General features: G+C 54.0%; 1 protein-coding gene and 1 long non-coding RNA gene across 2 annotated transcripts in view; one reads left to right on the forward strand and one right to left on the reverse strand.

Moving 5' to 3' along the window:
* Positions 1-14,179, reverse strand: part of GLI2 (GLI family zinc finger 2) — a 240,919-nt gene extending 226,740 nt beyond the window's left edge. Inside the window, exon 1 of the mRNA XM_059054909.2 lies at positions 14,061-14,179. The gene's annotated coding sequence lies outside the window, so the exon portion shown is untranslated. The remainder of the gene's footprint in view (positions 1-14,060) is intronic.
* Positions 12,091-18,261, forward strand: LOC131751316 (uncharacterized). The gene is made up of 3 exons (XR_010839094.1): positions 12,091-12,341; positions 15,121-15,219; positions 16,448-18,261. It is a non-coding gene; the product is annotated as an uncharacterized lncRNA (long non-coding RNA).
* Positions 18,262-21,456: the final 3,195 nt, after the last annotated feature.

A 21,456-nucleotide genomic window follows, 5' to 3' on the forward strand; every position in this document is an offset into this window, starting at 1 on the left:
AATGGATAGAGGACGGATGGATGATGGATGGATCAATGGATGAACAGCTGTATGATAAATGGACGGATGGATGATGGATGGGTGGATGTATGATGAAGGATGGACAGTCGATGGCTAATGGATGGATGGGTGATAATGGATCGATGGATGGATGGATGGACAGATGGATGGATGGACGGATGGATGCATGGATGGACAGAGGGACAGAGGAACGGATGGATGGATGGATGGACGGACGGATGGGTGGATGAGTGGATGGATGGATGGAGGGAGGGGTAGAGGGACGGATGGATGGACGGACGGATGGGTGGATGGATGGATGGATGGATGGATGGATGGATGGGTGGAGGGAGGGAGGGAGGGAGGGAGGGATGGACGGACGGATGGACAGAGGGATGGATGGATGGACAGATGGATGGACGGATGGATGGATGGATGGATGGATGGATGGAGGGAAGCATGACAACTACTACTCTTAAATCACTGAAAGTCTTCCTGAGGATCATAGTCAAGAGTGTTCTGAAAACCAGGTTCATCTTCTCATCCCTTTTCTTAAAATTTATTTATTTTATTTTATTTATTTTTGGCTGCATTGGGTCTTCGTTGCTGTGCGCGAGCTTCCTCTAGTTGCGGTGAGCGGGGGCTACTCTTCGTTGCGGTGCGCGGGCTTCTCATTGCAGTGGCTTCCCTTGTTTTAGAGCATGGGCTCTAGATGCACGGGCTTCAGTAGTTGTGGCACACGGGCTCAGTAGTTGTGGCTCGCGGACTCTAGATCACAGGCTCAGCAGTTGTGTGGCACACGGGCTTAGTTGCTCCGCGGCACGTGGGATCTTCCCAGACCAGGGCTCGAACCCATGTCCCCTGCACTGGCAGGCGCATTCTTAACCACTGTGCCACCAGGGGAGCCCTCACATCCCTTTTCCACCCATCACTCCCTCCAACAGACCCTGAATGGGAGTTAACTTTAGGGAGCAGGTCAAGAATAGGTGGAGGCAGGTCAGACACCATATCCCTTGCCTACAGATGGGGAAGGGTTGGTGGGATAAGAAGAGGCATGTGCATATTTGCTGAGAATTCCCTCTTTTCCACAGAAGAGGGAAAAGCCTAACTGTAAGAAAAAAAACAACTTGAGAAATGAAGTTGGCCCAGACCCAAAAGGAGGACAATGAAAAGGCAAAGGTGATCATAGCTTTGTTGCCCATCAGACCCCAAATGCTGCAGTCCCAGAAAAAACCTGAGTCCCCTGCATGTCTATACCTCACGTCCGGGATGAAGATAAACCACGGCTGACGGTAAGTTGGAGAAGCCATCCTTGGGGTCACAAAGCCACCCCCTCGACACATGCCAGGCTCTCATAAAGGGCCCCTCTGTACCCTGATGGGTCCCCTCCCTACCCTTCATCCTCCAAGAGACACTGGCCTCTTGGAGGAAGCCTCCCCAGACTTACTCAGGCACAAGTGTTTGGTTAAATCAATGAGACACCGCCAACGGCCCCCACTCCTGGGCTTTTCCCTGTTAGGACCCAGGGCTCTATGATCGCTCACTAGCCAGGAAGAGCCAGTACAAAATTCATCGTTAAGTAGGAAACTTAGCCTGAAGCCAGGAAAGCAGACAGGTTCTCACAGGTGACAGCGGCTTCTGCTCCCGGCTCATATTCCTAGGTCACTGCCTTCTGAGGTCACACCAGCCAATTCCTGGCTCTCCTAGAGCAGCCTCCTGCTAGACATGGAGGATACAGGAGGACGACAGATGCACACCGGAGAAATCTGCTGGGATTTCGATGGCCGCCAGCTCCTAACCAAGTTAGCAAGGTGTGAGCCTACGGCAGCGAGCTTAACACACGCCAGGCCCATAACAGATGCTCCGGTAAGTGCCAGCTGATTGACTGATGGATCGCACAAGGAATTCCTCTTGATGGCAACCGCCACACTGTTTCAAATTCAGGGCACAGAAAAGAAGGCTGAAGGTTTCCAGCCTGGTGAGAGAGTGAGGCGTGAAAAGGCACCACGGCCTGCTGTGTTGGCCAGGGAGGGGAACCCTACAGCAGGCCTCGCTGGTGACCTCCACCCAGGGTCACTCAGTCGCAGCACCGGCACATCTGGGCTGGACCATCCTGTGTTGCAGGGGATGCCCTGTGCCTTGCCGGCTGCTAAGCAGCACCCACTAGATCTCAGCAACCCCCCACCACCAGTTACGACAGCCGAAACCACCTCCAGACATGGGCGAATATCCCCGGGGGAAGAGACAGCCGTGGCTGAGAATCAGTGCTGTGGCCTTCGCACAGGGCGGGCCAGGGAAGCACTCAGAAGCCAGCTCTGGGAGAGGGTCCTGGTCTGGGCACCAGCCTCTGCCCAGGGCTCTTCCTCTCACCGCTCAGGGACATGCAGGGATTATCCGATGTCTCTGAAACTCAGATCACCCATCTGCAAAATGAGGCCATATTTTGCAAGTCACTGGGCAGGCAGAAGGCACGCAACTAATTGCTCTACGTTGACAGCTGTTCTGAGAACCTCAATCTAACATCTCACATCTCTCCCCAAAAGCTAGAAAACTGCTAATGGGAATCCTGTAAACCCTACTGAGGACCTCCAGAACAGCTGTCCAAATACTTCCACCAACTTATTCCACTTTTAAGAATCTACCCTAGGGACCTGCCTGGTGGTCCAGTGGGTAAGACTCCACACTGCCAATGCAGGGGCCCGGGTTCCATCCCTGGTCGGGGAACTAGATCCCGCATGCATGCCTCAACCAAGAGCCCGCCTGCCGCACTGAGACCCAACGCAACCAAAATAAATTTTTAAAATAAATATTTTTTTAAAAAATCTATTCTAGGGAAATGATTAGACCTCAGGTAAACATTTACAAACAAAGATGTCTATTCCAGTGTTATCTACAATAACAAAAACTAGAAAAAACCTACATGCCCAACAACGTAATAAAGAGAATAAAATAAAATATGCTTGAGGAGATGGGGTCTTCCGTGGTGGCACAGTGCTTGGGAATCCACCTGCCAATGCAGGGGCACGGGTTCAAGCCCTGGTCCAGGAAGATCCCACATGCCACGGAGCAACTGGGCCTGTGCACCACAACTACTGAGGCCGCGAGCCACAACTACTGAGCCCGCATGCCACAACTACTGAAGCCGTGCACCTAGAGCCCATGCTCCGCAACAAGAGAAGCCACCGCAGTGAGAAGCTCGCGCACCGCAACAAAGGGCAGCCCCCGCTCGCTGCAACTAGAGAAAGCCCCGCACGGCAATGAAGACCCAGCGCAGCCAGAAATAAATAAATAAATATAGGGCTTCCCTGGTGGCGCAGTGGTTGAGAACGTGCCTGCCGATGCAGGGGACACGGGTTCGAGCCCTGATCTGGGAAGATTCCACATGCCGCGGAGCAACTAGGCCCGTGAGCCACAACTACTGAGCCTGCATGTCTGGAGCCTGTGCTCCACAACAAGAGAGGGCGTGACAGTGAGAGGCCCACGCACCGCGATGAAGAGTGGCCCCCGCTCGCTGCAACTAGAGAAAGCGCTCACACAGAAACGAAGACCCAACACAGCCAAAAATAAATAAAATTAAGTTAAATAAATAAATAAATAGATTTATTTATTTTAAAATATTTATTTGTTTTATTTATTTATTTAAAAACCGATTCCACAGGGGCCCTCGGCCTGACAGCACCTCCATCTTTCCTGCCCACCAGTGACCGCCTGCTCAAGGGGGGCTCCTGGAGGATGGGAAGAGGGGTGGCAATGAAGGAGCACCGCACTAGAGCGTGGGGCCTTAGCTGTTCTTGGTAAAACAGCTAGGCTGGGCCTGGGGGCCCGAGACTGAGGGCCAAATCTGGACACGGGTGTGGCACCCAGATGCTGGACACGAGAGATTCAGGGGAGATGGAAATGCCACCAGCCTTCATCGCACGTCCCACTGGGCTCCTAGTGCCGGGGTTGCCGCCGGGCAGTGTGCCCTCAATCTGCCCTTGGGGGTCTAGACCAAGCAGAGGAACTGAGCTAACGTGGAAAGAAGACCACACCTCCCCATCAGCCCAATGCCTCCAAGCGGCCGCAGTCAGAACCCAGGGCGCGGTGGACGGGGTGAGCCCGCAAGGCCCAGCTGCAAATGTATGGAAGCGGTGGTCCTTTTCCAGTCCCTCTTGACGTCCTTGCCCACACGCACTTGAAATATTAACAGACGGCCAACAGCGCGCAGGCCAGGACAGTACACGTCGCAATGCTCCCCAAGCTGGTCCACGTCGTCAGAGCCAGAGGCACCCAAGAGCCCAAGTCTCCAAGGCCAGCTGGACCTCAGGGACAGGAAAGGCCACCCCCACCCCGGGATCCTGCCCTTGAGCGAGGGTCACGCCAGGCTCCCACTCAGAGCCCCGTCTCACACTGAGACACACCTGGAAGGCAGCTGTCAGGACGCCCCACTCTAAGCTGAGAAGCCGCGCCCTCCCTGATGACCCAGCTGCCCTGTACTCGTCAGAGACTCCTTCTGGAATCTCTCCCGCCTTCTCGCTCTGAAGGAGGCTCAAGTCCTGGCGAGGAGACGGGATGTTCTCAAAATATGCTGATGCCAAGGCTGGGATGCAGGCGGCGGATGCTGTGAGCTGGGGGCGAGATGCCAGCCAGCACGGCGGATCACCTCAGCCACAAGCTTCCCTCGTGGTGGGCCCGGGCAAAGGAGAGGCCAGGCCACTCCACCAGCCCCTCCTCCTCAAGGCAGACTTCCTGCAGCCCCAGGCCTGAGGCCATGACGGCTGGGAGGCATGACAGCCGCACCAGCTCTGCATTCATCCTTCCCGTCCTTCTCGGGAACCATAAAGACACCACAGGTAAGCCCCTCGGTCAGACCTCAGTGGGGGTCACACTTCCCAAAGATCTACTCAAACTCTGTAACACAGACATGGACCCAAAGAGGAACTGACTTCTGGCCGCTGAAGCACTGAGACAGCCATCATGATACACAGGTAGTTTCTTACACAGGAAAAAACAAAGGAGCGATCCTAGGGACCCTCCGGCCAAGAACCCACGGCACAGAAACGAAGGTGCTGATTTAATAAGCTCGTTGCTCTGTGGTCTCTCCTGAGGTCTTCAGGTATCTTTCACAGTAAACCAGGGGACTGCCGGAGGCACGTGACAGTCTCAGAAAGAAAGCCCACTTCTCTGTGCTGTTCTGGAGGAGAAGCAGCTCAATTCTCAGCTAGTTTGTGTGCCCCAACCTCCAGTCCAGCAAATAGCTGGAAAGTCTAAATCCTGAGTTATCCACCCAGGCTTAAAGAAACAAACGTTCTCCCTTTGTTAATGCAAAACTCACAGAGGAAGTGAAGGACATCACAGAAAGAAATCACTAAATTCCCATCACCCCGCCCTAAAAGTCTTGATAAAAGGCAGATCTCGGGGTGCCCTCCACAGGAATTCACATTCAATAGGGTCTCCGTGGGGGCCCGAGAATCTGCATACTTCCCCAGCTTTCCATCTGAATCCCTGGCTGGAAGCCCGCTGGAGGCTCTCTTAGATTTTGCCTCTATAGCTCATTTCCAGTTCTGACTTCACTCTCTTATGCTATTTCTCTTCTTGTTTAAGTGCATCTTAGGAGAAGAAAAATATCTAATTTATAAAGAGACCTGGTAGTTAAAAGACTTCCTGGTAGGGCTTCCCTGGTGGCACAGTGGTTGAGAGCCCGCCTGCCGATGTAGGGGACGCACGTTCGTGCCCCGGTCTGGGAGGATCCCACGTGCTGCGGAGCGGCTGGGCCCGTGAGCCATGGCCGCTGAGCCTGCGCGTCCGGAGCCTGGCTCCGCAACGGGAGAGGCCACAGCGGTGAGAGGCCCGCGTACCACAAAAAAATTAAAAAATAAAAGACTTCCTGGTATACACATATATCAGCATAAACAAGAGATTTCACACACACCACATTCACACTTAACTGGAAGCAGAGCCTAACAAACTACATCATGCATTAACCTACGACATTACGCGCGTGACATCTTCTAAAGATGAAGACACGTGAATTACATTCAAAGCCTGCCATTCTCCTCCATCCCGCCATCAGCACACCTGACAGCTCCTGGCTGAGTGACTGCTGAGTCAGAGTCCTTCTTTCCCTACAGAAACGAGGCACCCTCAGCCAGCAGGCGCCAGCGACGTCCCCTCACCTTGATCTCCACAGATGGCGAGGGCCAGCCCTAAACACGCTGCCGCTGCCTGGACACACAACGTATCAACCCCACACAACCCACTGCCGTCTGCAGAAACGGCTGAGTGATGAACCCTCAACCCATCGTCCCATCACGATGACCTCAATTTCTGGAGACAGCAAGTCAAAACTCGACCCTTGTCGCCAGAGATCCGAGACATATTTCAGGAGAGTCTGAAAAGGCATTGCCGAGTGCCTCCCCCACCTCCACCAACATCCCCTAGTCCACTCTATCCCCGCTCACTCTGTGACCACGTCCCGGACGTGCCCCGAGCACTACAGCTGACTAGGCTGGGGGAGATGGGAAGGGGGGCAGATTCCTTGAGAGGGCCTCACCTCGCTCTCCCCAGAAGCAGAAGCAAAGACCCAGAACCCCCACTTTGCCCAGACCCTGGGCCCCCCACCCCGCCTGACAGCCGAAAGAGGCCGGGTGTGCTGGCTCCACCATGGCTCCCAGGCTGGTGAAGACGGAGGACCTGAGAGACCACATCTGCCTAGCTCCCTCCCGCTCCGCAGAGAGGCCAAGGGGACGGGCACAGGATCACCCGACTCTCAGTGACGGGTGTCACTCTCCCAGATGTATAACCCCAAGGGTTTCGGCTCATTACCCGTCACTCGTCACAGGGCATTTATCCATCCATTTTACTCTCTTCCTCAACTTTTTCCAGAAGAAAGCATCCTGAAAAGATGACACACATAAGAAAGTCTTCCTAGCATTTCGGCAGGGTGTGGGGGGGGGGGGGCAGTCCTCTGCCCAACTTTTTATATCACTGCTACCTCCATGGGCAGGCATTAAAGACTTGCTCTTAAGACGGTCTCAACCAGCAAATGACAAAGATGAGGGCAGGGGGCACCAGAGCCCCTTCACCCTTCACCACCAGGCTCAGTCAAGACCAGTTCAAAAGCGAAGCCCTTCTTAGTTCCCAGAGCAGAGCGTGTTCAGTCCCGGGGGTGTATCACCGTGATGGTCACCTTGGATTTATGTCACTGCCTTTGTGCCATCCCACCTACAGAAGGCACCTGTTAAGACTTCTATCTCCCGCTTCTTAAGCCACCGCGTGGTGACCTATAGGTTCTCCAAGAAAGAATCAACACATGAAGAGCTATTTTCTGGCCTTCAAGGCCTGCCTACACTGCAAATACTTGCATAGCAATCTCCCCCAATGCAGGTTTAAAAATATGGACTTTTTTTTTTTTAAACTCCCAACATAATGAATGAGTTTAAATATTAGAAGTTGAAATTATTAAGTAAATCATTTCACCTGCAAAGCTTCTATTTGCATAACGTTAATTCATGATGGCAGCTAAAACAAATTCATCATATTTGGTATATGAGAAGCTGATTTACGTAGGAATTGAAAAAAAAAGTCATGAGCACAAAATTATGTTGAAATGATGTACGAACTCAACGGAGAAAGATTTTTCTCTTTCCTTCTTTCCCTTTGCTGTTTTTTAAAAAATCCTCTGAACAACTGAATTATGGTGAGAAGGAAAAGGATTTCAGGAGAGGAAGGAGGCAGAGGACTGGCATCTCCGGAAATGAATAATGCTACCGCCTCACGTGCGTGGCAGGCTCCCGGTGCGGGTACGTACGTACACACACACACACACACACACACACACACACACACACACACACACACACACACACACACACACACTCTCTGTTATTAATGTCAAGTATGCCAAAGATACGCTGGGAAATCATTACCATTCATCGCCACTAACCGCCATTAAATTTCAATCAATTCAACTTAGCACAAGTGTACTTGAGCGGCCCTTACAGTTCCTTATAAATGTGGCTCAAAAGTCGGGCTGACTTATTGCATTGCCCACCACACAAAGGAGCACTGCTAAGCGTCTGCTTGGACGCAGGGACGGATGCTCTTTTAACACCCTAAGCATTCAAAGATCCTTCTTTTTCTAAGAGCTAAGAGGTCTTGAATCCCTACAGGTCAAGGCGAATGGGCTGAGGGGGGGATACTGCTCTGAGAGACCACCATTCCTCTCCGCCTCGGTGGGGAAGGTGGGGGTCAGGGCAAAAGGGGGCCTTCGGCACCAGCGCCGATGCCTTACGGGAAAAGTTTCAGATGCAGCCAAAAGTTCGGTAACGGGGGCCCTCTTCACCTGGCTCTGGCGAAATATGCTCTCAATTCACTCTGAAAACTGTGACCTCAAGTCGAACGGACCCCTTCTCGGAGAAGGGGGAGGGGAGCCACCGCAGGGAGGGCCAGCGGCCGTGGGCAGGGAGGACGCCCCTGGCAGAAGCGCCTTCCCCAGGTGGGCCCGGCTCCCCCGGGCGCTGCGGTCTCCCACCCGGCGACAAAGGCGGCCGATCTGGATCTGGATCTGGGCCGCTGGCTTTCTTCCCGAGCCGCCACGAGCAGGGTCCCGCCTGCCGCCACCCGCCGGGGCGGCCGGGGCGCGCCCGGGACAATGCGGCCATTGTTCGGGCGCCACAAACCGGGCGGGCGGGCGGGCGGGCGGGCAGGTGGGAGGGGCGCGGCGCGGCCGGCGCGCGGGCTCTCGGAGCGCACAGGGGTCCCCGGACGCGGCCACGGTCCCCACGGCCTGGGCGCGCCGTGCCCCGGAGGCCTCCCGGCCGGCCCTCCGCGGGGCAGCAATGGAGGGGGGCGGGGAGAGGAAGGAGGGGGAGCGAAATAAAAAGATGCCCAAAGAAAGAGGAGATGGGCGGGGAGGGGCGGCGAGGGGAGGGAGGGGCAGAGAGGGGCGAGAGAGGAAAGATAGAAGGGAAGGAGACAAAGCGGGCAGAGAAGGGAGATGGGGAGTAGGGGAGACAGACAGACAGACAGACAGATGTGCTGTCTGCCCAGGAAGCCTCTGCAAAGAGCTGAAGTTCTCCCTGTTCCGCGGAGGGAAGCGCCTCCAAACCCAGCCGAGTCAGCAAAGCGTAACCACACCAGGGGCTCCGCTTAATTACAGGTCTGAGAGTCGGGGCTGGAGGAAGGGCCACACTTAGCTGTGTCCCCGGGAAGGCCCAGGCACTCGGGAGGTTTGCCAGGGTGGGGAAGACAAGTACCCCCCGCCTCCACCCGCCCCCAAGCCCAGGGAGCCCCGATCGCGGAGGAGCCCGGCCCCCGAAGTCGAGGCCGGCGTCCGCAGCGGTAGCGGCAGCGGCAGCGGCAGCGGCTGGGCCCGGCCCGGAACACCCTTCGGGAAGGAGCTGCTGACGTTCACTGGGGCCAGGAGTCCGGGCTGAGCCGGTGCCGGTCGGCGGGGAGGCCGCAGGCGGCGGAGGCCCCGCCTCGGCCCGGGCCAGGGCCGCCCCCTCCCCCCCACCCCCTCCACTCACTCGCCGGAGGCCAGGGGCCCTCAGCCCAAGGGGGGAAATCAATCCCTTGCTAATGAATAAAAAGCCCCCTTTATTTCACTGCTGTGTTTGGTTCATTAAATTTTCCACAGATTTGCAGAGAAGAAAACATAATCAATAAACCTTGACAAAAAGTGAACGTGTGAGAACGGCCGGAGAATGGAAAAGTGAGATAAAAGTGCTATCCGGTCACAGATTTCAGGGGCAGATGACGAGCCCGGGCTGCCGAAGAATCGCAAGGGACCATCACCCTTTTGCTGCTTTCCCTCCCTTTGCTGAAACTCTTCATTCAAGACAATAGGAAATGCGCTAAAACTTTTTTCTTATGCTAATGCCTGAAACTGGGCACTCACAGTTAAAACACACTTCCCAGCAACCTTGTTTTTTTTTAAACGACACACACACAAAACCACATTAACTTTTTCACTTGAAACCAAAAATCTCAGAAACAGTTTAATATGAACTCTTTGGTCACATCTTAAGTGAGTTATTTTCCCCCATGTGTTTTTTTTTTTAAGAAGCCAGAATCAGAACACAAAGCAGTTGTTGATGAAGGAATTGGAGAAAATAAGACACTAAACATGCAGAACGTCTGCTGGTATCGCTGGTGCATTTCCCGGGGGGTTAAACATAGTTTTGTAGGTTAAGTATGTTTTGGTCACCCGCAAAATCTAACAATGATCAATGATTTAAAAAAAAAAAAAAATCCTTTAACGGTCCACAGCAAACACTCAAATTCATTTTGGAATACGTAATAGTATTGAATCTGGTGGTAAGTGTTTATTTAAAACCCAGGAAGCTGTTGCTCTTTACCAAAAGACACTGCCTAACAACAAACAGGACCCCTTCCCAAACTGTCTTTTAAACAAGCCTGAGGCCACAATTACAGAGAAGCCTCCCTTCCCGGGAGCCTTCTTTAGAAGCCAGCCAGCCTAGTTCACTGAAATTGCTGCCTATTCCGGTGGCTAGTACAATCACCTATGCGGCCTCTCTGTATTTTCTGGAATCTGAGAATTCAGTTTCTCTCTTTGGCACTCTTCACGTGTTTCACGTGTGCAAGCCTCTGACACTTACTGAAAAGAAGAAGGGGGGCGGGGAACTGCTTCCCCGGGGTTCCATTTCAAAGGGCCCAGCAGGTACAGCTGCAGTAGTCCACAGCTAGGTCCACCTGGCCTGGCCTGGCCTGGCTGTCCCCGCGTACCGGGAAACAGGCCCAGGCCCAGGTAGAACCCCTCCCCATCCTAAAGAAGCAGGGCAGGTGGCTCCACCTCCCCGGAGCCAGCGTCACCAGCAGGAGCCAGAGTCATTCAGATGAAAGGAAACCCAGCTGAACACACACTTGCCCAAGGAAAAGGCAGGCTGCCCTACCCCCCCCACCCCCCCAGTCCACAAGGCTGTGGGACTTGGGTTTTGCGCTTGAACAAGCAAGCTGGGTGTGTAGGGCTCACACAACCTTTCAAAGTGTGCATGACAACCTCCTGGTCCCAGTTGGAGGGAATCGCCGGCATCTGTGGGGTGATGGGGTCCCCCCGCCCTCCCCCGGGTGGTCAAGAGAGGCCCTGCTGGAAGAAGGGTGTTTATTAGGCAAATATTCAATTTTGTCAGTCTGCCTGCTGGCTAATCCAGCCCTAGGGGCTGCACTGTGTACAGGGCACGTGTGTGAGTACACAAAGCATGAAGTATTTGTGTATCTTTCAGTCTGCAGTGCAAACAAGCCAGCTACAGTACACAGCCCCCAAGGCCCCTGCAGCCGGGCAAGGAGTCGCTGACCAGCGGCCCTGTGGCCCCCTCTTCCAACCAGGCAACTCAAAGGGTTCTCTCTGTTCAGTGTCCTCCCCACAGATGGGCTGGAGCATCCCTGAGAACATGGACGGGCCCGCCTTTCTAAGGCCGCCCGGCCAGAAGGGCCTCTCTAACCCCACACACCCTTCAAGGTGGGCCAAGCCAAGAGTCCCCTCCAAGGCCACGGGCAGGGTCAGTGTGAGTTTGGAAGCAGCCTGAGAGGCCCTGCTGAAGTAGTCTGAACCCTGTGCAAATTCCCCTCCAAACAATCCCCAGGGAAGATAAAAAAAAAAAATCCCTAACAGCCAGTCCTGCCCTGTTCCGGTGAGCCCAGCCCTGCTGCTTTGGAAGTGTTTCTCTCCCTCCCACTGGTATCCTCGCCCACTGACTTTGAAAACAGACTGCTCTGACTATAATCTGTCACTCAGCTACCGAACCAAGAGACCGCCGGGTCACCTGAGGGCTATTTCCTGGCCCAGTGGGACCCTCGCCTCCACTGCCTTAGTTTAAATCCCCCTACAATCACCAACTAACCTCATGAAACGAGCGTATTCCTCCCAGCCAAGGGCAAATACAAACCACCCTAAAACATCACGAACTTGAACTAACTCTGAAACGCTCTGACAAATGACAACTCTCCATGCGTCTAGGTCTGAGTGGGACCTAAAATCTGGGGGAGGACATCTCCATGGTATCCTGTAACCCTCAGCTGTAAGGGGGAAGGACTAAGTCTGGGAAAACGAAAGCAAGAAAGATGAAGGAAGAAAGGGACCAGGGAGGTTCCGCAGGGATGTTGGCCGCAGTGGCCTAGAGGCTGTGGTCTAGAATTCCTGCCCCAGGACGGACCCGAAGTCGGGGAGAACCTAAAGGGCACCAAAACTCAAGGCAGCCAGGCATAGTCAGGCTCCCTGGGGAGACCAGCCCAGGGCGCCACACAATGACAATGACTTCTTTCCCGGCAGAGCCAAGTGCAAAGCCGCTCCCAGGCGCCCACACAGGGAAGCCTCCGAGGGGAGGAAACCCCCAGGCAAGGTAAGGAAATGGGCGGGGAGGGGTCTCGCAGGCGAGGTGGCTAGAGCAAACAAGTCTCACGGGGGCACCGGTGGCGAGCCCGCCTATGCCCTGGCTTTCCACGGCTGTACATTTTGGATTTCGCCGTTTATTTACTTTCCTTTCTGGCACCGAGCCCCCGAGCACTCCAATACAATATTTGCTTAAACACTATTTCATGCCGCTTGCGAGGGAAACGTTTACTTTCAAATTCTCCAACATCCCCCTGAGCCTCGTCAGCAAACAGCATATGAGCGTTTTACAACTGCTCCTTTATCTGGAGCTGTCGGGATTAAACCTTCACACGCCCGGCGGGGGCGGGGGCAGCGGGGCGGGGGCCCAGGACGCGGACGCGGCCGCTGGACTGCAAAGTCCGCGCCGCAGCCGGAGCACCGCCTGGGATGCCCGCGCCGGAGGGCAGAGGAGCGCAGGAAGGACCCCCGGGGCCCGGCACCAGACTCCAGGGAAAGGTCTACTTCTGCAGCGGGGATCGACTCGGAAAGCCACATCAAAATGACACAAAAGAGAGGAGAGTGGAGGAAGGCCCCTTGGGGGAGACCCAAAGCCTACGAGCGTCCCTGCGGCCGGCCACCCGGGGTGAAGCGCGCGGGCTCCATCCCGAGCTCCCCGCGCAGTAAAAGTAGGGTTTCCTAGGAAATGACAGCAATTACTGCTGCGCTGAAACGGCGCCGAGATGGGTGGACTTCCAGCTCCCCGACGCGGCGGGCGCGCTCACACAAACACACACAAGCACGCGCCCCCTTCCTCCTCCCCCCTCTACACGCCCCCCCGCCCCCGTCCGGGGAAAACGCTCCCCTTTCTAAACCCTTAATAGGATTGGCGCCCAACTCTCTCCGCGCCTCTCCCCATCCATCACACACAGATCAAGTTGCAGTAGTGGATTTTTCAAATTCCTCAGCAAATATACTTGTTGAGAGATTGCCGTGGCGGGGGGGGGCGACGATGAGTGGGGGCGGGGAAGAAAGTGCGGGGTGGGGGGGGACCCGAGGAAAGGGCGAGGGATTACGCGCGGATCCCTCCGGGAAGTCAAGCGGCTCTCGGGGCGGAGGGCAATAGAGGCGGAGGAGAAAAGCGAGGAGGGAGGCCGGAGGGAAGAGCCTGACCGAGGGGGAGGGGGCAACAGGGCCTGACGAGGGGGAGGAAGGAGCGAGAAAGAAAGAAAGGCAGGGCTCGGGACGGGCTGCGCTGAGAAGTGCAGTCAGAAGTTCGCAGCGGCCGGCTGCAGCTCCTCCGCCGCCGGCACACTCCCGGAGACACACTCCCCGGAGACACACTGCCACCGCCCACCTCTGGAGCTTCGCAGCATCCCAGCCTCCGGCACTACCCCACCTCCCGAGAAACCAGCCCCGGGCTCGGGCGAGGTGGAGACGCGGTGGAGGCCGGCTGCCTGCGCACCCCAAGAACACCGGCTCTTTCCCCCAGGTGGGGAGGGGGATGCAAAATCGCCCCCTGGCCACGAGTTCCCAGTCCCCGGACCCCCCCGTTACGTCCCCGCCCGACTAGGCCGGAACCCGGACCCGGGCCGCCCGCTAGCCCGGTGCCCGGATCCCCGTGCCGTGGCGCGGCTGCCCGGCCAAGGGACCCTCCGAGACGGCGCAGCATCCCCTCAGCCCGGGGTCGGCCGGAGTAGGGGCCGCTTCGCGACGAAAAGCAAGCAAAAGAAGGCCAAAGCCACTTTACCGAGGGAGACAAAAGTTTGCCTCTAGCACGCAGGTGGCCTCCGGGGCGCCGAGCGGTGCCTGCGGGCCCCCATCCCAACTTGGCTGGCGCGGCGAGCCGCCGCGGGCTGCCGTGTGCCGGGACTCAGTCCGGCCGGGGCGGGGCGGGCCAGGCAGGGGAGGGGACCGAGAGGAGGGCGGGGGCCGGGCCACCCTACCGCCGGCGAGCGAGCAGCTCCCCGAGGCCCGAGCGCGCCGCGCGGCCCGCGCTCCTGCCTGCCGCTCCTCCGGCTCTTCCTCGCCTTCCTTCGCGTCCGCCGCCGCCGCCGCCGCCGCCTCCTCCCGCTCCTCCTCGAAGACTCATTGATGGGAGTTTGAAAAAAAGTCCGCGGAGCCGTGCTGCCTCGGCTGGCGAGCTGCGGCACTCCCGCGCTCCAGGCCGCCGCGCGCCCGCACGGCGCAGCGCCCCCGCGCGCACGGCCGCAGCACTCCGGGCGCCGGGCCCCCGCCCGCGCCGCGCGCCGCGCGCCCCCGCCCGGAGGAGACCCGGGGAACCCGGAGGGGAGGGGCGGCCGAGGACCCTCCTCCCCAGCGCCTGGGAGAGAGAGCACACCTACGAAGAAAGTTCGAGCAGAGAACGCAGGAGCGCGCCAGTCTGCAACACTTTTTTTAAGGCGCTGGGGGCGGGGGCGGGGTGCGTCGCTAACTCAAGTCAGATGAGCTCCGGAGCCGAGGCGCGGGGAAGGCTCTGTTTTCAATCTCTGAAACCCCCCGCCCTCCCCGCCTCCCTCTTCCCCCTCCGCCGGGAGATGCCCGGGTCGCCGTTCCCAGGGCGCCCGGGGCGGAAGCGGGGGACGGGAGGGCGGCCGGGAGGGAGGCTGCCTCTAGGGGGGCTGGTTCTGCGCCGACCCTCTGGCGGCCAGCGGCGCGCGCAGGTGTCGGGGTGCGGCCTGCGCACCCCCCGCCGCGACTTGCGCGAGTCGCCCTCTGGGCGCCTGCTGGTGAGAAGCGAAGCAGCCTTCTAGGTTCGGTGCCTGTGTGTTTGGTAGGAAGGGGTTTTGTTTGTTTTGTTTTGTTTTTAGAGACTCCAGTCAAGCTGCCGCAACCAGATGGAAGTAATCAGAACCCAACAACAACAGAGGAAGAAGGAAGAAAAAACCTCACTGAATTTTCGGGCCAAAGTGTGTATGGGTGTGTGTGTGAAAGTACTTGCTTAAGCAAACTAGGTGACGAGCCCTGGGCCCTCAGGCCGCACCGCAGCCCAGCACCGAGCTGCCCGGCTTGGAGAAGCGCGGCGGGGGGGCCTCTGGCTGAAATGTCCCCCAACCCCTCGCTGGCCCCCAGCCTCTCTAGGGCTGAGGGTCCTCCCCCAAAGAGTGCCTCACTGGGGGAGGTTTTTTGTCTTTCTCTCTAATGTCTGTGGAGCACATATGATGTGCTGGGTGGCGCGTTATATTTCTTTTACATTATTTAACCTACAAAACTCTGTGAAGTAGGTTTTCTTCTCCCCCATTTGACAGGTGAGAAGACTGAGGCTGAAAGAAGTGAAGTAACTTGTCCAAGGCCAGAGCACTGAACTGCCATCCTCCACAAGTTCAGTAGGTTTAGTTGAACCAGTAGCTCAACTAAATTCATCCTGTAGGGGGTGGGGGTGAGAGCAGCTCTCTCCCTTCAGCCCTCCTTCCTGCAGTTGGATCTTGTCTAGAATGCAGGGGGACCAAGTTCTCAGAGACCCAATTCTACCCTCCGTTCACCAGCCTGTCTTACTGATGTAATCCCTTTTTCTCAGTAGCTCTCTCCGTTTGCCATTAACCCTCCTCTAACTTTATTTTTCACTTTTTAATCAAAGAGGGAGCATTACCTTCCCTATTACCTACCTTCCTTTTATTCTCCTTACATTCATTTACATGACAGAACAATTTCTTCTTGATCTAGAAAAAAATATATATGCAGAACACTATCACAATTTGATGCAATTTCTCAAATAGGCTCTCCAGATTTTGGGGGGGGGGAAACTGCAAGTTTTTTTAAAAAGCAAAACTTGCAGAACTCAGTGTATTTATTAAAGGGAAGAGAAGTTTGGAAGGGACTTTCTCTTTAAATCTGATCAGATTCACCATTCCTCCATGCTATTTGTTTAAATTCCTGCTGAGCTTTCAGACACAGGCTCTAAGGAGACAGGAAAAGTAAACTCTCCCTCCCTTCCTTGGCCTTATTTTAATGACCCCACTCATATCTACCCCCATGAAATGTGCAGAACCATTTCATGTTACTGGAATATTAGCAGCGTTGGCTGATTACTTCAGTACAAGCTTGTCTCTGTTGGTTTCCTTGTGTTGTTAAGTTGGCGAAGGAGTTTAAACAAATCGACATTTTGGGATAGTTCCTTTTCTCTGTTTTTCTTCTCAGACCCGCTCCACTCCTGCTGGAATCCAGGCACTCTCATAACCTTTCCTGGCTTATTTTGGCAAGAAGGTGGCTGTTGAGAAGAAGATGGAATCTTTTGGTTTGAGGAGAGGGTGTAAACATCACGCCTTGATCTCTAGATGGTCAGAAGTCTGGGCACTGAGCAAAAACAGCAGAAGTTTTGGAGTGGAGGCAAACTGGTAGAGCAGAGAAGTGAACGCTGGACACAGGGTCCTGGCCCCAGGTCTAGAGCTAAATGTATGACCCTGGGCGAGTGCCAGTTCATTCAGTCAGCAACTTCCTGTGTGCCGGGTACCATTCCAAGTGATGTGACATCACAGTGAGTGGAATGAACGAGATCCTTCCCCTCATGGAGCTTAATGTTTCATGAATAACCACAGACAAATACATAATCGCAAACTGGGTAAAGAAAAAATACCAAGTGCTCTAAGAGCTTAGGATGGGTGCCCTGAACTAACAGGAGGCAGCAGTTGGGGGTGCCGAGAAGGCTTACCTGAGGAAGCGAGGTTGCACTGATAGAAAGACGGAATGAAGGATCAAAAAACCCAAAAATCAATGTGTGGAACCACGTTAAGCAAAAAAGCTTCTGCACAGCAAAGGAAGCAATCCACAGTGTGAGAAAGCAGCCTTATGGAATGGGAGAAAGTACTTGCAAGCCATATACTGACGAGGAGTTCATTTCCAAAATATGTAAGGGACTCCTAAAACTCAGTAGCAAACATACAAATGACCTGGTTAAAAAATGGGCAAAGGGCCTGAATAGACATTTCACCAAAGAAGACATACCGATGGCCAACAGACACACGAAAAGATGCTCCACGTCACCCACCATCCAGGAAACGCAAATCAAAACCACAAGGCAAGGGACCTCCTGGCGGTCCACTGGTTAAGACTCCTCACGCTTCCAACGCAAGGGCCACGGGTTCGATCCCTGGTCAGGGAACTAAGATCCCACATGCTGCTCAGCCAGAAAAAACAAAAACAAAAACAAACCCACAAGGCAATATCACCTCACACACCTGTTAGGATGGCTATCATCAGAAAAACAAAAGATAGCAAGTGTTGGCGAGGCAGTCGAAAAAATGGAACCCTAGTGCGCTGACAGTGGGAATGTCAGTGCATAAGTAATGTTGAGTAAAATTAAAATGGTACAAAATAGTGTAACCGTTATGAAAAATAGTATGGCGGTCTCTCAAAAAACTAAAACTAGAATATGATCCAGCGATCTCAATTAGGACCTTGAAAAGATATCCACACTCCTATGTTCATCGCAGCATTACTCCCAGTAATCGAAATAGGGGAACGACCCAAACGTACGTCATCAGATGAAATGCATAAAGAAACTGTGGTATAAACATACAATGGAATAACGTCCTTAAAAAAGAAGGAAGGGACTTCCCTGGTGGTGCAATGGTTAAGAATCCGCCTGCCAATGCAGGGGACACGGGTTCGAGCCCTGGTCCGGGAAGATCCCACGTGGTACAGAGTAACTAAGCCCATGTGCCACAACTACTGAGCCTGCGCTCTAGAGCCCGTGAGCCACAACTACAGAACCTGTGTGCTGCAACTACTGAAGCCCGCGCAACTAGAGCCTGTGCTCCGCAACAAGAGAAGCCACCGCAACGAGAAGCCCACGCACAGCAACGAAGACCCAGCACAGCCAAAAATAAATAAGTAAATTAATTAATTATTTTTAAAATGTAAGAGTGTAAATCTCATGTTAAGTGTTCTTACCACACAGAAAAAAAGGGGTACAAGGAAACTTTTGGAGGTGATGGATATGTTTGTTATCTGGATTGTGGTGATGGTAATATGAGTGTATACGTATGTCCAAACTCGCCAAATTGTATACATTAGGTACAATTTTGATACACCGATTCTACCCAAATAAAACTGGGGCGGGGGGCGGGAATAGAAGAGAAGGGAATAGAGTCAGTGAGGGGAGGGAAGAGGGGGAAGCAGTGCTCCTGTTCCCCCTTTTCTCTTTCTGTGAAAGGAACCTGTTGACAAGAAAATCCAGGCGCAAAGGGAAGTGGCTTCTGTGTCTTTGCACAGTGTTGCAGTTACTAGGGTTGTGTAGCCAATCACCCTCAAACTCAACGGTGTAAAACAACCATTAGTTATGCACAAAGATCCTGTGGGTCAGGGTTTTGGACAGAGCATCATGGGGCCGATTTGTCTCCCCTTCACAGTGTGGGGACCTCAGCTGGAAGACTCCAAGGCTGGCGCTGGGGTCATTTGAAGACTGGCCCCCTCACGCTGCCTGCTGTTCATGCCGGCTGGGGGCTTGGGGCCTCGGTTCCTTTTGGTCCGGACCTCTCCATGTGGTCCAGTACTGAGGCTAGTGTGGGCTTCCTCACAGCGTGGTGGTAGCTGGGTTCTCAGGGTGAGCACCACAGGAGATAGCCAGGCAGAAGCCCTCTGGCTCTTCAGGAAACTTTGGAAGTCACCCAGCATCACTTGGCTGCATGCTTTTCACTGAGACCCAAAGCTCTGCCTAGATGCAAGGGCAGGAAAACCAGACTCTGCTTCCCGATGGGGAAAGGCAAGATTCTGAAGAGCATGTGGGGGCAGAAACGGTGCTGGGGCTACTTTTGGAAACAATCCACCACAAAAATCTGGCCGGAGACACAGAAAAGACTAGAAAAAGGCTCTGAGGTAGCCCACCAGGTGTGTCATTTAGTGGCTTGGCCGCAAAGCCCAGGAGCTAGCACTTAGACACACTAAAAAGAAGTGAGACGCCCAATCCCTACCCTCAAGGAATCTACGCTTTCATCGGGAGACAGGCAGATTTGGCCACCACTGAAGGACACAAGATGATTTAGTAAGTGAGGGGTGGGCAGTGGCTAAGAGGGCGTCAGAAGAACAAGGGCCAATCCCCAAAGGAGATGGATCCTGTGTTACGCTTCCGGGGGTCCTGAGATGGCCCTCAGTCTCGCCCGCTCCTTCCATCCCAGCATACCTCCCAACAGGCTCTCTGGGACCAGTGACACTGTGAAGTCAAGAGTGAGTCCTATGACTTTAGGCTGTGTCTCTTATTACAGTGCAGATAGACCTGAGAGGGCTAACACAAACCCTTCCTAGGGGATACTCCTTACCACTGTGAATACATTTATCAGCTCTTTTCCAAAGAACCAGCTTCCATAGGAGAACTAAGCAACATAAAGATGGCACCTGAAGGGGCACCAATAAGAGGACAGGTACACAGAGGGAGGATGCCAGGTGGGCCAAAGACCAACAATCATTTATGATTTATAGCCCAAATCTTCAACCCCCTCCCAGCCAGCGTTGTGGGATGAAGCAGTGCAGAGACTCACACAGGGGATTTGTGCAAAGTTGGGAGATGTTCGGAACCCCTTCCCACAGAAGCAACCAGCGAAACTCCTTTTCCCCCCTTAGGGCTACCCTAGAGGACACAGTGGGGAGGGAGTCAAGTGTGGAAGGACCAAAACTCTTTGGCTACTGGGTACCTTCATGCACACACACATATTCATTCATTCGGCTCTGTTGAGCTTCTGCCATGTACCGTGAACTTCAGAGATGAAAAGATGCATGAGGTACAGCCCTTGCTTTCTTCTACCTGCTAGTTCCCGTCTGGGTGGCCCTCCCACTGGCCCCTGTGTCACCTCAGAGCAATAAGGGCTCTGAAAGATTTCCAAGTGCAGGGTAGATTAGGAAAGGAAAGACCTGGGGAAAGGGACCAAGGGACATTGATGCAGCCTTCCTGGGAGGGGAGAGAGCGGAAGGGCATTGGGCTGGAGAGCAGGCAGCAAAATCAGCAGGGCTCAGAGATCCAGTGAATGTCGGTCAGGCTTCCTTCCATCTCAGGTCCAGCCCTTGAAAGAACTTTCCTCAAGATGCCTTGTGGGTTTCTTTTTTTTGTTTGTTTTGGCTGTGTTGGGTCTTTGTTGCTGCGCACAGCCTTTCTCTAGTTGTGGCCAGTGGGAGCTACTCTTCACTGCACAGGCTTCTCATTGCGGTGGCTTCTCTTGTTGCAGAGCACGGGCTCTAGACGCGTGGGCTTCAGTAGTTGTGGCCCACGGGCCCCAGAGTGCAGGCTCAGTAGTTGTGGCTCACGGGCTTAGTTGCTCCGCGGCATGTGGGATCTTCCCAGACCGGGGATCGAACCCGCGTCCCCTGCATTGGCAGGCGGATTCGTAACCACTGCGCCACCAGGGAAGCCCCCTTGTGGGCTTCTTAACCGAAGTGAAAGAGGTAGCGTCATCTCACAGACATCAGTGGTTCTAAGGAGCACCAGCAGACCTCACCAGTCACATAATAACGAAAGACACTATTTTAAGACAATTTTAAAAGAAATTATTTGAGACAAATGAACTTATCTACAAAACAGAAATAGACCCACAGACATAGGAAACAAGCTTATGGTTACCAAAGGGGAAAGCGGGGGGAGGGATAAATTGGGAGTTTGGGATTGACGTATGCAGACTGCTATATATAAAATAATCAACAAGCACTTACTGTGTAGCATAGGGAATTATAGTCAATATTTTGTAATAACCCTTAAGAGAAAAGCATCTGAAAAAGAACATATATATGATAACATAATCACTGTGCTGTACACCTGAAACTAACACAACCTGGAAAATTAACTGTGCTTCAGTTAAAAAAAAATCAGATCAATGTCAGCTTAGGGGAAGAGGAATTGGGGACGGAGGAATGGATAACAGAGAGGCAGGCATCAGGAAACTTGTGGGTGATGTCTAGATCCTTACCTTGATTGTGCTGATGATTCGTGGGATGCATGTAAAACAATTTTATATGTAAAAAAGAGAAATTATTAAAGACTCCTAATTAAACTGTGATGAAATCTTTACAAGATACTGGACTGATCCACACGTTGACCTTAAGGATAGACACCCCCTGCCCATAGTGTATCGAATTTGACTTAAATTAGTCACTTCTCTAAGGAGTTACCAGGAAGCAACGGAGATTCAGTGTGGAAGAGGGCTGGTTGCCAAGGCATCCACCTC

The sequence above is a fragment of the Kogia breviceps genome, chromosome 2, assembly GCF_026419965.1.
Source record: "Kogia breviceps isolate mKogBre1 chromosome 2, mKogBre1 haplotype 1, whole genome shotgun sequence".
Lineage (NCBI taxonomy): Eukaryota > Metazoa > Chordata > Mammalia > Artiodactyla > Physeteridae > Kogia > Kogia breviceps.